This window comes from Oryza sativa, chromosome 11, assembly GCF_034140825.1.
Source record: "Oryza sativa Japonica Group chromosome 11, ASM3414082v1".
Classification (NCBI taxonomy): domain Eukaryota; kingdom Viridiplantae; phylum Streptophyta; class Magnoliopsida; order Poales; family Poaceae; genus Oryza; species Oryza sativa.
The window spans coordinates 26,288,907-26,300,008 of record NC_089045.1 but is presented as its reverse complement, the minus strand read 5'-3'; the positions used below and the strand labels follow the sequence as shown (position 1 = coordinate 26,300,008).

Sequence of the window (11,102 nt, the reverse complement as noted above, 5' to 3'; positions counted from 1 at the left end):
TATTTGCATCACCAGCATCTCGTAGCATTGACTTGTATCACTTGCACTGTCTCGGCCTCGATCCCTATTGTTGACTTCGCATGTATCACCTCGCAATTGGTCTAGGTCACTGCCATTGCTCAGCCTCAATCCATTTTGTCTGTAGCCTATAGCAAATTACCGATCTGATCTGTTGAGGATGTGAGTTTGAAGAGATAGGTGCAGCACGTTCTGATGATTTCCCCCCCAAATCAATATTCTTGTTCCATTTGTTTTTTTTATCTAAAGTAACAAATATAGTATATTGTTTATTTGTTTATCTCGGTTTTGATGAAGTTTTGGGTAAATATTATTCTCAGTTTGTCTGATTTTTGATATAAAATTTATCTGATTTTGGTGAAGTTATTGACAAATGTTGTTCAGTTACGTTTAGCTTAATTTTTGGATCAATCCGGCTGTATAATTTCAACTTATGTTCATATTTAAGCCTCGAGAGATAATGCAATATTCATCGCTACATCTAATCAGACTTAGATCAGTTTATGTTCATCTCCCAAAGGATCTGTATACGAGGAGTTCTCATTTCACTGGTATGCTTGGTAATCAACAATTATTGATGAATTTTTCGTTGGTTCCTATCAAGCATTTGAATGGTTATCACATAAAAAAACAATTGCATGGTTAAAGTTCATTATGGATGAATTTATTTTTCTGTCAAGCAAGTTCTCATTCATATCTAAAATATGTGAAAATTCAAGTTGGGAAAAATTTGTGTCAAAACACACTTTTGTCAAAACAAGATCAAAACCATAATTTTTTCAGACAAATAGACCTAAATTTACAAAGCCTTGCATTTCTTTTAACCACTAAGTCATCTTAATGAAATGGGGGCAAACTTGAGCTTTAGTTAAGAAACCAAGGATAAAATCAGAATTGAACGTAAAGACAGAGTTAAGAACATAATTACTTATTGTTTTTTTTAACCAAGAGTGAAAACTATTTAATGATGCTTCATTCTGCACTATACGATCTGGTCAACCAAAATCTAGCCATCTCCCGTTGCAATACACGGGCTTATTTTCTAGTCTACATATATACCATGATATATATAGCTAGTGTTCTACCAGTTTTGGAACAAATGATCGGTTTTTTGTACTACTACTAATAAGCTAACATAATTCTAATCTCACTGCAGGAGTTCATCGCGATGCTACTACACCATCACTGATCATCTTCATGGTTCAATGCCACAGCATCTGATGGTTCTTCTCCATGCCAAGTTCATATGAAGTTACTATCATCATTAAGTGAAGACGATAAAATAGCTGATATGCTAGATCCGAATTCCCAATGCATCCCATGCCTATGCGCGTGGTTCATCACAACATACTACACCTGCACCTTTTATTTCTGCTAGTCGGATGCATGTATATACAAGAGTAGTGCACTTGAGGCATATATTCGTGCATTTTATCTCCAGGTTATGCTTGGATATGAACTGCATGTCGACTGAAGAAAATGCGTATACATATAGTAGGAGTTGGGGGCACTAGGAAACATGGTACGAGTCACTCAAAGAAAATGCGTCCACACTGGTTTGTTCGTATAGCTAGCTCCAAATCAACACAACTTAAATAGTTAACTATGCATGTAGTTCTAATAGTAGCTAGGCAATAGCCAATGTTAATCGAGCTATATTATTTCAGCAATATCTAGGACTACTTACTGATATGATTATGTATCATTGTTTGCTGCAGTTTTTGGGTGCTACTAAGAAGGCGATCCCGTCATGGTACGGTGGCAGTGTGCTCAACGTCGCAAGCTGACTCGTCCGCTGGTCAGAAGCACCTTGGCATGGTTACTCCATCACAGTTGTTCTTGCGTTGAGACAGAAGACGCGGCGCAAGCACGAGTACCTCAGTTTTTGGATCATTTGGCGACCCAAATTTCTCAAGGGCTAAATCGATAGTAGAGAGTTAATTGGCCTGTGACATTCAGGTTGTGGCATGTTCATTTTCGCATGTGCTGGTGTAAATTTGTGGGCGCTGCAGCTTTCAATTCTACTGCAAAAACCTAGCCTACATAGTACGATCGTCGTGTGCTGGATATTGGCGTCTGCCTCGTCCGCCGGCAGTAGGGATCAACGCAATAAAAATCGTCAGCAGCCAGCATAGAACAATTTGGTTCTTCGAATAGAAACTAAGAGCACAATGTTGCTGCTTCCAGCTCTTCTTGTCGGAGAGTACTCGCAAAATTCCCAGTTTCGCCTTGAGATCTCTAACCATTGAAGGAGGTGCTCTGGATGCGTGCATGTGTTCAGTCGACACTGTAGAGATATACAATGGCTCACATTTTCTTACGGGGAATTCTTCGATTAAAGGGCGGATATGGTTTCAAGTGGTTCTCTACGGAGAATCAAGTGAGAGAAAACAAGTTCATATTAGATTTGACGGGGAGATTTTGGACCCACGGAGATGGGGATGTATATTCTGGCCGGTGATTGTAATTTTGGTAGGAAATTTCAGAACCTCCCCAAACCAAGTCAATATCGAATTTTTTTTTTCAAAATTTTACGAATTTGATCAAAATTTAATCAAATTCAGCTTTTTCCCGAATAAGATCTCCTAGCTGAGATATTTTTTCTCGAATAAGATCTCCTAGCTGAGATACTGTCTTTCACTCTTTAGTAATTATTAATAATCCAGTAAAGAGGATAATAATATGATACTACAGTACATTCTGAGTAAATGAACTCATCTTATATATGAAATGGTTGGGGACTTAAGGTGTATATATTGCGGCAACTCTCTGTTGCATGCGGACTCAAACAGACAACACATATAATATATTGAGAAACGAGAGGGGACAAATCGAAACATATAATATATTTTTTTAACAAATGAAATTTCATTCTGGTCTTTGTTTTAAATAAGCTACAAATCGAAACATATGACATATAGGACTGAGAGGTATCAGAAAATGCATGTGTTGTGAAGACGAGTCATTGACATTTATCAAAAATGGTAATGTGCAGGGCTAGGTGATCTCATTGACAAGCTATAGAAGAGCACCCTCAATGGGTACATGAAAACTGTGAAGCTAAGGATGAGAAGGCTCGGGTCAAGACTGGTCGTCTCCCAGCCCATTTTGATAGCAAGGTCACTGTCAAATTCAAATGGAGTCTTCCATCCATGCTGAAACGGCATCAACATGATCAACCAAAATTATCAACGCAATATGTTCTGTGATGATAAAGCAAAGGAAATGGAGCACTAAAAAATGTACAACTAGAAAACTACAACTACAAAAAAAAGATGAAATCAGGTGGGTGCACCGAGACTTTCTTAAATTAGACCTGCCCTGTTTAATTACTAACCGGTAGATTTACAATAAACCAAATTCAAATAGGCCGAGCAGAGTCCTTCACTCCGGGCTGGGTATGAGCAGTATCACAGGGACAATATAAGGATCCAACGGTTCCCCAAAGGCCTATCATGATCCAATGGCTCTGGCGCTTTCACATCAGTCCTACCATTTTTGCGGAGCAGTTCTCGCCATGAGACGAGTCGAGTACTCTTACCTCGCCGCTTCGCCAGCGCTGGTGAAAATTGCAGCCGTAGAGACGGTGACCGGAGGACATTCTTTTAAAACAAGCTATTAAAAAAATCTAAAAACATAAAAATGTAGGTAATATGTAAATAAGCACTACAAAGTTGCTGGAACAAACTCTACTTCGTCTATGACATAAAATTAACAAATCACACAAGGGAAAACACTATTACTGTTTTTTCTAATTTTTCCCCTATGTTTCTCAATTTTATATCTCACAAACGAAGTTAACACTACTACAGACTACAGGATTGATTTTCTTGGACGTCCCCCCTTTTTTGTTTCCATGTGGTTCGTGAGTGGAACTGAACAGGAAAATGGGGGGACCGACGCCAGGCCATCGGCCCACTTAACAGGCCCGCACACAAAAATAAACCTATTTTTGTGTGCGGGCCTGTTAACTGACCCACACATGAAAATACATCGAGCTCAATATCCTTCACACCCCTCCACCCACTGCCTCCCTCCCACCTCACTCTCTCCCTCTCTCCCACTCCACTCCTCTCCTCTCCCGGCCGGCCGGCGGCGACAGCAGGCGGCGCGGCGGCACTCGGCCCCTCCCTCCCTCTCCCTCGGCTGCGGGCGGGAAGAAGGGCGGTGACAGCGGCGGCGGCAGGCGACTACGACGGCGCGCGGCCCCTCCCCTCCCTCCCCTTGTAGATCTGGCAGAGGGGAGGCGGGGGCCCGGTGGATCGGGCAGAGCGGCGTGCAGCGACGGGAGGGAGGCAGCCCGCGCACCTAGGCCGCAGGAGGCAGTGGGACGGAGGCTGATCTGGAGGTGCGGCGGCATTAGCGGTTGGCGTGGAGGTGCGGCGGCTTCAGCGGCGGCCGGCCAGCGTCGGGTGAGTTGATTCCCCTTCCCTCTTTCTCCTTCGGCTTCCCTCCATTCCCCTTCCCTCCTCTTGTAGATCCAGCAGAGGGGAGGGGCGTCTTCGGCCGGTGACGGGAGCGGACGGCGGATCCGTAGCTGGCTACCGCAGTGACGACGGCGGCGGGCCTCGGCTAGGGCAGCGGATTAGCATTAGGGTTTTGTTTTTCTTTTTTTTTGTTTCGATTTTTTATTTTCTGGTGCGGGCGGCTTAAGCGCCCGCACGTGAAAATCGTGATTTTCCAAGACCCCTGGGCGCGTGCGGGTCGCCTACCCACACACAAAAATCATATTAGCCGCATGCAAAAATCGGTTGTGTAGTAGTGTAAGTTCATTCTTTGGAACTTTGCATTGTTTTTTTTTTGCATAACGTCTTTATTTATCTTCTTTGTAAAGCGTTTATGGGAAATTGCCTTCTAATTAGAACACTGGAGGTATCAATTTTCATACTAAAAATGTGATATCTTCTCGTACCTTCTCAAGGATGAAAAAAATTATATTTTTCTAGAAGATAAATTTTACAGTATTCGAAAAAAAATACGTCGATGTATCCTTGAAAAAGTACCTCGATGTATCTAAATTTCACAGTAAAATTTTTGGTACCTCGAGATACTTAATATATATAAACCAGGAGGTACCATTTTCTCAATAGAAAATATGGTACCTTCTGCTCTAGTACCTTAGCAATGATGATAAAATTACCCTCTCTAGAAGCGGACCTGCGGACTTGCACGGCATTTGTTCGTCAGGTGTGAATCACCGGCATTGAGCAGAACATACCAAATTTTGGTACAATCAATTGCTGTTGGCAGCAGCTAAGGAAGATGCTATTTGATGAGGTTGGTTAGCATCAAATCCTCTTGTGATAAGCTGTGGATAAGCACGTTCGGAAGTACATGTGGAAGTTGCAAAGTAAAGGAAGGCCATCAAGGCCACCCTTAGCGAGATGCCCGTCTTCTCCATGCCGGGTTCGGATATGAAATTACTATCATCTTCAGCTAGATCACAATTCCCAACGCATCTCATGTCTATATGCACGGTTCATCACAACAAGCACATGGAATGGAAATGGATCATGAACCACAGTACATATATGTTTGGGCTAGGAATCTTGGTCGTATGGACATGATAGCATATGTATGTTGTGATACACAGTTACCGTACGTAGCATATATATGCAGTGATATACGGCCGATCGAACATGACCGTACGTATTTTCAATTAATGTTTCACTCAACAAATTAGTTGAAAATTTATTGAGATCCGTATGCAATTGCATTCGAGCTAGACAGATAAGTAGATGCATGAGGGCAAGTTTTACAGCAGAGGTGACTACCACATCCAATTTCATGTATGACATACATAATTAAATTAAGAGGTGATATATATAATAGGTTACCTCTACCACACAATTCTCAATATCTCTAATACTCTCACATGTTTATTGAAGTTTGTGTAGGGGTTGCCTATTGCATGAGAGGTGACTATTTCTCTCTCATCCTTCTTTTCTCTTGCACCTCGCTATTTAGTCATATGTGGCATCTTGGAGCTTATGCTTAGATGCCCATAGTACTTGCCCTGAATATGCCTAGCACGAGCCTTAAATTTGTAGAGATCGAAAATAAAATTGTAATTAATACACACAGTAGGGTACAGTATCAATGCAGTTGGTTTCAGACAAATAAATTAACTGCAGATAGTGTATATGGACTTCAATTTGCTGCTTGAGTAGCTAGCCTCTTATACACAAGTGCACTTGTGGATTGAATTTACACGTACACAACAGATGTTTAGGAGCCAGAGGCACCAGGAAATATGCTAACGCAGACCTGGAATGGTGATAATCCGATTTTGGTATAAACTCTGGACGTGACTATAGTTAGCTACTTAGCTAATTTAATATACAAATACCATGATATATATATATATATACAAATACCATGATATATATATATATATATATATATATCATATATATAGCTAGTGTTCTACCAGTTTTGGAACAAATGAACGGTCTTTTATACTAATACTAATTAATAAGCTAACATAATTCTAACCTTGCTGCAGCACATCATCGCGATGCTACTACACCATCCCGATCATTTTCATGGGTCTCTTGTAACTAACATCCTCAATCTCTATGACTTGCTGGAGAAGCGTTTGCCGGCTGAATTTTGTTATGAGAAGAAGAGGCTTACATGGTCAACTAGCTAGTGATGCATTGGATCAGATCACTGCCAGACCTGCCATCTGCCAAAGACCACCATCTCCTATTCCTTACTGTATCAACCGGAATATGGCCAGGCCACGACACTTACTCGAAGATCACCTATATATATTCGCTTGATGACCTAGCCCCTGAAGCGCTCTACCATTAATTCCGCTAATAACATCGCAATGAAGAATCAAGCACAGCAGGTGCTCCAACTTAATTATAGCTGATCGAGAAATTAAACGAATAGACTTATCTCTTGCGCGTGCAATCCAAATGATCACGTGGCATTTGAAAACAGAATTGTACTTTGTGCATGTGGGTACTTGGTATCAAATCTAAATTATTTGTGATAATATGGTCTATAAACCATCGTCATATGGTTTATTTCAAAATTGGGAATGTGGTGATCTAAATTAATGCCATCCAATGTTAACACAAATCATATGGTTTATATGTAGACCCATACTAATTGAAGCAACGATTTGTCACTAATAACAAGGCGTGCATATACGGTACGAGCCATCGTTGAGGATCCAGGGTGGGTACCATGCATGTGTGCACGTTGGAAGTTGTGGAACCAAACCCTCAAGAGGGATACTTGTGGAAGTTGAAAACTTAAAGGAAGAAGATCATCAAGGCCACCCCAGTAAAGGTGGTTCCTCTCCCTGATCACTTCCACAATGAGGTCAGTATCGTCTTCATGACGATAGAAGAGAGGTGGTATGACAGATCAAAATTCCCAACACATCCCATACCCATTTGTTCATCATATATAACATATGCACATGAACAGAAATGGAAAAGGAGGAGCACCTATGTTGGGGGCCAGGACGTATGGTATAGTAGCATATATATATATATTGAACATTGCAGTACATTTGATAAGACAGATGCATAATAAATCGAACTACTTCATTAACCAAACTAGCCGTCAACCCGTGCATTGCACAGGGTATTTTAAATAATATTTTTTATCATATTATATTTTAATGATCTAATTAAAGGCGAATCAATTTCAACTGCAATTTTTTATTTTAATTTTTTTCATGAGTGAATTAACTTTTTTTATCATAGAATTCATGGTACCATTCTTAATTTTTAAAATTCGAGTATTTTGAATGGTGTATTATTTTGATATTGTAATCAACAGTAAAAATTGTGTCGAAGTTTTAACCTTGTGTAGTAATGTGTTGAGTGGAAAACTAATTATTTAATTAAATTTTAGCATTAGGTGGAATATTTGTGAAAAGAAATTGGAAAGTAGCCATGGAATGGATCATACTCTTTCTCCCAGGTTCTCATTTTCCTCCTGCGTCCTTCGTACAGCTTATCTACTTGTACAGTTATTGGTCACTTGTTCACATACTGTCTCCCAGATCTAAAATAGGTTCATTGGCGAGTTGCTCAGGATATCGAATTTGTCGATACGAAGACGACGGAGGTGCGCCGCAAGGTGACCGATTCTGCAGGCGGGTAGATTCCGATGGTGTTGGCGCTGCAGCAGACTATGCTGACCAATCCCCAAATCAGAAAGAGTCGGCTGTGTAAGATGTCCGGGTTGCAGTCTGATAATAGGAGAAGATGTCCCTGTTAAAGATTGGCACAACTATTGGTTAGTTTCATCATTGAATCATCCCCTCACGAAATAAGGTACATATATATTTGCTTGCCTGGATGATTTTTCTTCCGGTTTAACAGTAATATTCTTTTGCTATAGATTACTTTGGTGAATCTCATATTGTACAGAAATTTTGACATCATTTCATAATGGTAGTCTGTAGAATATGCTTTGAGTGAATACATCTTGCAGGTTTGTTAATAGGTAGAAATTATGAATCTTGTTGACTTCATAGTCGTCAGTTTGGGAATGCTTTGTTCTGTCGGCGTTCCTGTTTATTTTATCACATATTAATTAATTTCTATATACTTAAGAAAGGTTCACATGGAATTTACCTCGGAACTAACTTTAACATCAATTAGCTGGTTGCATAAATCGATTATATATTGGATGAGCTGTTAGTCAATTGCCAATCTGAATACAGAACATAGGCAAAATATCGGCATTGTATAATCCAGTATTTCAGCCCAAATTTGAAATTAAGAAACATGGAAGAATACCTACATGGACTCTGTAGATGCAACAAATTTGAACAGATCGATCTTCTTAGGTTGAACGGAACTTGTCGATCTGATGTAGATTATCTTGTTAATTGGGTCAAATTATGTCATAGGTGAGTTTTGGTTGATGTAATTTCAGATTAGAAAGCTTTCACCAAATTTAAAACAAAATATTTAATAAGGAAAATATATCGAGACAACTTAATTAGGGAAAATAGATGGCATAAACACACAAAATTGGGTACCTGAGTCTTGCGTGGCTAGCAAATGCAAGGATGGAGGATTGCTATGTGGACTCTAGATGCGATGGCAGATGATTGTGGAGACCGATCGATGTGCAAGGAAATTTATAGGGTCAGGTTAGTGAATCTAAGCCCTAGCAATCTTAGATCCAAATTGCGTGAGATGAGAAATCCATTTGGATTGATAAGAAATAATACCTAACCTGATATATCTGGATGTTGTCTCGTGGGAGATTAAAACTTCGATGGATTTCCGTTCGTCTTGGTACCTCCGCTCGGAATCCGGATCATCGGCAATCCGTGAGGATCATCTCCAGTCGTTCGTTCGAGTCAACTCTATCTGCCTCCCTATCGTTACCACGTGCAGATAAGAGTATTTGAGATAGAATCAATGGCTGTAGATGATTGTTGTTTGGAGATATTATGTGGGCTGTTTGGAGATATTTTTTGTGGGCCTTAGGATGAGCCCAGTACGGTTTAGATTGGATATCAATGTTAAATTTGTGGCACAATCTACGGCCATGGTCGAACAATGTACGTAATCAACGGCTGATAATTCCCAGTTAACGTGGGAGCTTCTAAAAAGTGCCCGATTAGTATAGGTATAGATTAACAACTCTAGTATATGTTGTGATGTTATGAGCCGACATGCACATTCATGCCGGCATGAACAGACTCTAGTACATAACACATCTATGCATGATCACAGTTAATTTTTCCACGCACTCTCTGTGGGTCAATTAATCCTATTGACTCCTACACAAAACCCTTTTGCTACTGGTTAGACTCATGACCAAATTGATACTAGCACATGTGTAGAGGTAGATCAGTGCAACGAGATCAGAGACAACAAAAAAAAAAAACTACACCTGCACCTTTCATTTATGCTAGCAGGATGCATGTATATATCATGCATGTACATATAAGAATAGTGCACTTGAGGCATATATATATGAATGCATTTTATCTCCTGATCGACAAGCTATGCTAGGATATGAACTACTTGTCGACTGAAGAGGCACCTAACACCATGCATATACATATAAGTAGGAGTTGAGGGCACTAGGAAACATGGTATGAGTCACATAAGGAAAAGATGTCCCACACTGGTATGTTCGTATAGCTAGCTAGCTCCAAATTAACACAACTTAATTAAATAGTTGACTATGCATGTAGTTCTAATAGCAATGTTAATCAAGCTATATCATTTCAGCACAAGCTAGTACTACTTACTGATATGATTATGTATCATTGTTTGCCACAGTTGTGGGGTGCTACAACAATGGCAACACCATCATGGTAAGGTGGTCGTGTGCTCGACACCGCAGGCTGACTCGTCGCCGATGGTTCATTTGAACGGCAATGAAAGTGTGTGGGAGTACCAATGGCATGGTTACTCCATCACAGTTGGTCTTTTGTTGAGACAGAAGGTGCGGCACAAGAGCATTCCTCATCCTAATTGGTGGCGATCCGAATTTCTTGTGAGCTAATTCGATAGTATAGAGTTGGCCTGTGACATTCAGGCTGTGGCATGTTCAGTTCGCATGTGCTGCTGTAAATTTGTGGAATTTGTAATTCAGTAGAACTCTTGGCTAACCTATGTTCACATATATTAAATTAATAAACCAAACCGGAATTATTTCGTTGATAAATATTGGATTCACGTATCAAGTCTTTACAAATGTAACGATTGAAGACCATTAGAGATGACGGGGTCCATTTGAGGTGTCGACTACTGTTGGAAATGAGCTAAGAGAATTATACTTCCACTTGGGCCCTGGACAATTGGCATGTTCCTTGATGTTGGACCCAAGATGGCAACCCATTTAGAGTCCATCAGGTTGATCATTAGGCAAATTGACAGCATATATATGTACCCCTTAACCTGCCCCATAATGATGTTAAGGATGCACTTATACCAGGAACCTTATGCCTATAAATAAACCCCATGGTTATGGAAGAAATGAGAGGAAATATTACCAGAAAATCGAGAAATTATTGAAAGTCTCTAGTTCTAGTGCATTGGAGTTCCATTTCCACACCTCCTTGCACTAAATGAAAAACTATTGTC

The 11,102-nt window shown here is 40.2% G+C and overlaps 1 long non-coding RNA gene across 1 annotated transcript; it reads right to left on the bottom strand.

Moving 5' to 3' along the window:
* Positions 1-7,932: 7,932 nt before the first annotated feature.
* On the bottom strand, positions 7,933-9,229 carry LOC107279437 (uncharacterized). Its single transcript, XR_001541292.3, has 2 exons — positions 9,035-9,229; positions 7,933-8,258 (listed from the first exon to the last, which is right to left on the bottom strand). It is a non-coding gene; the product is annotated as an uncharacterized lncRNA (long non-coding RNA).
* Positions 9,230-11,102: the final 1,873 nt, after the last annotated feature.